The following is a 4,591-nucleotide window of genomic DNA, read 5'->3' on the forward strand; positions in this document are numbered from 1 at the left end:
TCATACAAATATGTGAACCATAGTCATTGATATTATGCGGTCGTTCAACCCTACTAAATGATCTATAAGAGTTTTAATTAATGACATGATTAAGATTAAAGTAAACAATATGCACAAAAATCTACACGTTCGTGTAACAAAATCTAAACAATCATGTAGATTCTATTATACAATAAGAAATGTTAGAAGAAAAAAATTCAAAAATGAAAACTTACAGTATGTTTGTTTGGTTCTGAAGATCGTTCTACTGTATCTGAGTAAATATGAAAGTGATGGACAAAAAGAATTATCATCTGAAACTCTAAGAGAAAACAATTGGAGAAAAACATGAAGAGTAGAGAATGGGAACAAAGTTTAATATATGAGGACGACTTTTCTTGTCCCATTGTTGATACAATTTTCAATATCATTCAATTTTTGTTCCTAGAATATTAGTTGAGAACAAATGTTTTGGTGAAATATTGGTGATGGATGTATTAAAGACAATGGTTGAAAGGTTGTTAAAGAGGGACGAAAGTAAAACAGTTTGGTAAGGATTTGTTACTGGGGAGTAAAAATGACATTTCATGTAAGAAAAAGGTATAAAATTATAGAAATAGTTGGGGTCGTAGAAAAGATTTTGAGTTTTGGGTTAGTTTGTGAAATTTTCTCACACAATATCATTATTATCCAATTAGGGCTTCATTTGACTAAGAAATAAGTTTCCTTTTTCTCCCGCCAACAGAAAACCTTCCCAGTTCATTAGTCTTTCAATCGTTCAATTTCCTTTTTGTCTCTTATCCCCATTTCCTTGCTGTTTCCACTCTATTCAAGAAGAAGATCGATACTGCAACGGAGTTCATTGATTTGTCCTCTACAGGTACGTTGAAATTTGAGATGAATAATTACGCTATCTGTTACTGAAGTTGCACGGTCCTTCTCGAAATGCTGATTTATGTGTTAATTCTTCGATGGATTTTAAATCATTTAGTATTCCCTAATTTTGAATCCTAAATATAGGCTTGAAAGCATTCTGGAGTAGTAAATTGTAGAATATTCAGAGAATCGAAGTCCGGAGAAGTTTGGCGTCTGTAAACACATGGTTCACGATTTTTTTTTCTTTTACCAGTTGTTTGGCAGCTCTTTGAAAAATTAATGAAATTTTCTTAATTGTATTGTAGTTTGTTTGGGTACATATGGCTCACTTTCTAGAATCGAAGTTGTTCCTTCCTCCTACAGATCATATAGGATTATGAGCACTGGTCTCAAATGTTCAATAAATTCTTACATTCCTAAATAGAACTAGATTTGGAAACTAAATCTTGTAAGGTGCTTCGGAGTTGCAACAATTTGATGTGTGAGAACACGAACCTCCGAACCTTTTGGTTGAGGTTACTTTGTCTTGAACAGTGAAGTTCAAATTGGTACAATTTAAAAGTTCCTTTTGATAATAGTTCACAAATAGCAAACGCTTAGCCTTCCATTGGCCGCTTTGTGCATTGGATAAGATGCCGGGGTGCTAAAGTTGGCCTAAGACTTACTTTATGAACTTATCTTTAAGCTTAATTTTCTTCAAGATTTATCCACCTCTCTGTGTATAAATCCATTCCATTGTTGTCCAATATGATTCTCGTGCAGACTTATTACAATTTTAAGATAGCTTTGTATTGAGTCAGATGAAATTTCCATTTGAGTTCAGAGAGGCATGATTTGATGATGGGATGACATTTTCTTTGAATCGTACCACATATGACTGCGAAGTTAGTCATTGAGGTTTACCTTTGAGTAACTCTATGATACTTGTTACTTAACTGATCGATTAGTGCTCTTTTGTCTATGATTTGTTGATTTGGTTTGGACGTTATCAGAGGATTTTACTTTATAAGTCACTCCCTTAGACTGCTCAAATGGATGTTCCCGTCTACTTGCTTCCTCATAGCTTCCTCTATTCAAGGCTTTTTCTAATCATTGTATTTATATTTAGAATATTAGTTTGAACTAGAGTGCTTCTATCTTCAATTTATCTTATTAATTATTATTTTACTTTTACTTAACCAATAGACCCTTTTTCATTATATCAGTGAAAAGTCTTGTTTCCTTTTCAAAACAAAAATAAAAAAAAGACACAAAAACAAAAACAAAACAGCACCTGTTGAACTTCCTTATGATTAGAGAACCAATTCTGTGTCGTTGGAAGTCAGGACTTCTTTTGATACTTGAAACGTTTAGAATGATTGCTAAAGTTGCATTGGCTGTGATTCTCAGTAATGATCCGTAAAATGAATTGCTATAATCGTATTTCTCTCCTCTAGCTAATTTCTCGCATCTTTTGAATCATATTCTAGTGGCAAGGTTACATTTTCACACTAGCTCTCTTGTAGTTATTTGTAACTAAACAAGTAATGAGAAAGCCCATCTGAATTTTAAAGTATTCATGTCGTGCTTTTATTTTTAACTCATTTTTTGTTGTGTGTGTTTCATTAGCCTTTGCCAGATTCAATGGATGCCCCAGCTGAAGAAGACATTCCTCTAAGGCCTCGGGTTAAGGTTTCATTTTGCCTAGGATCAGAGATACATTTGGTCAATACAGCTAATAAAGGCACCCTTTCTGAGCAGCTGATTTCCATGAAAGAGGATAGCATGGCGATTTTGAAGGAGTACATAACCAAGCATAATGTTCCTAATGATGTCCCGGACGAACTAGTTGAAGAAGCTTCTGAGGACGATGATGAAATCACTGAAAAACCTCAAGTGAAGGCAAAGAAGACAAAAGTAACATAATTTCTCTTTCCCTGTTTATGGGCCAAACCCTGAAATTCTAATGAACAAAAATAGTGTCTTGGAAAAGAATATAGAACATAACTTTAAGTTCAGTAGTGTTCTCTAATTGTGCTTGGTTGTGTCATGTGTTGGTTTCAATACCTTGGACCCCTTTTCTGATTCTAAGTTCTAACTGGTTTCCCTCTCCTTCATTTTCATGATTAGAAAAAATGAATAGCATTGGAAGATTCAAACCAATGTGGAATTAGATGTATAAATCAGAGATCCTATTTTTCATCTCATATGCTTTAGGATTGCTAGTAACGTTTATGCTGAAAGACAATAAATAAAGATATTTGATCGGTTCCACACCAACTATCCACTAATAAACCAGAATGAGATGACTGCTATTACGTTTTTTGTTCATGACATATATTTTATGTCAATTGAGTTATGCTTAAGTTGCAAATTTTTACTAACATTTGTTTTTTCCTCTCCGTAACTTCAAAATCCTCTCCAAATTTAAATTTTGCCTCAAGTTCATTAGAGTTGTCATACTGTTTCGAAAAGAAGAACAATCGAGCAATCATTTCTAGGAAACTCAGCTATCCATTCTTATTTTAATGTCAAAAACTTTATTACGAGAATAGTAAGCCACATTTCTATTTCTAAAATAATAAATAAATAGCAAAAGTAGCATACTTTTGGTTTTCGTTTTTAAAAGTAGCATACTTTTGATTTTCGTTTTTAAAAGTAGCATATTTTTTAAAAATTCGTAAAATTGCTCTTCATTAGATCGACATTCTAACACTTTTCAAATTTTTCCAAATTTTACACTAAACCTTAACTAAATTTGTTTATCTTTTCAAAAAAAATTATGGATCCTGATTCATCCGGACTAAAATTATATTAAGGAAGCCTAAAAAAACTGGATAGTCTCGATTCTTCTCGAGCAAAATTGTACCGAGAAAGCCTTATCAAAAATTTTGACAATTTTGGACTTTCTCGGTACAATTTTATCTGGAATGAACTGAGATCAACTAAATCTCTTACATAACTCTCATCAAATTTTCTATTATAATCTTGCCAAATTTTATATAAAATTGTTGTTGTAAATAAGATTTCTATAACATTCTTGTCAACATAATTATGAAACACATGAATTAGAATAAATGATTAACCAACATTTTTTATCCTTAAAATTATCGATTGTTTTAGGCTTTCTCAATACAATTTTGCTCTAAATGAACTAAGATTATCAAGTTTTTAGGCTTTCTCGATACAATTTTGGCGAGATGAACCGAGGTTCATAATTTTTTTTAAAAGATAAAATAAATAGTTAAGATTTGGGAGATTTGAATAATTTTTTTTTAAAGATGAAAAAAATTAAATAAGATTTGGGAAGATTTAAAAATTGGTAGAATCTTCGTCTATTGGGTATCGAGATGCATCCGGAAAACCCAATACAATTGATAAGTTGAAAATTTTTAATATCTTAGGGAAATCTCAACGATCAATTTCGCTCAAGATGGACCAAGAAAAATAGTTTTACGTGATTTTTAAAACGAAAACCAAAAGTGGGCTACTTTTGCTAATTTTCCTAAATACTTCTACAATTATTAAATTTTTTAGCTTCATCAATTATTAAAATCTTTTATATTTGGTTAAATTATAAAAAATGTCCCTCGACTTTGATTCCTGTGTCAAAAATATTCCTAAGCTTTCAAAAGTTTTAAAAATGCCCTTTTAACTTTTGAAAATAGTTCAAAAATACTCTGTTAGTTGGATGAAAATCAAAGTTTTGTTTCAAAAATATTCATGAATTATTGAAAAGTTTCATAAATACTCTTAA

General features: G+C 31.4%; 1 non-coding gene across 1 annotated transcript; it reads left to right on the forward strand.

The window, feature by feature from the left end:
• The first annotated feature begins 484 nt into the window (after positions 1-484).
• On the forward strand, positions 485-2,852 carry LOC103487289 (uncharacterized). The gene is made up of 2 exons (XR_537217.2): positions 485-859; positions 2,464-2,852. It is a non-coding gene; the product is annotated as an uncharacterized LOC103487289 (transcript).
• Positions 2,853-4,591: the final 1,739 nt, after the last annotated feature.

Source organism: Cucumis melo, chromosome 2 (genome assembly GCF_025177605.1).
Source record: "Cucumis melo cultivar AY chromosome 2, USDA_Cmelo_AY_1.0, whole genome shotgun sequence".
NCBI classification, from domain to species: Eukaryota; Viridiplantae; Streptophyta; class Magnoliopsida; order Cucurbitales; family Cucurbitaceae; genus Cucumis; species Cucumis melo.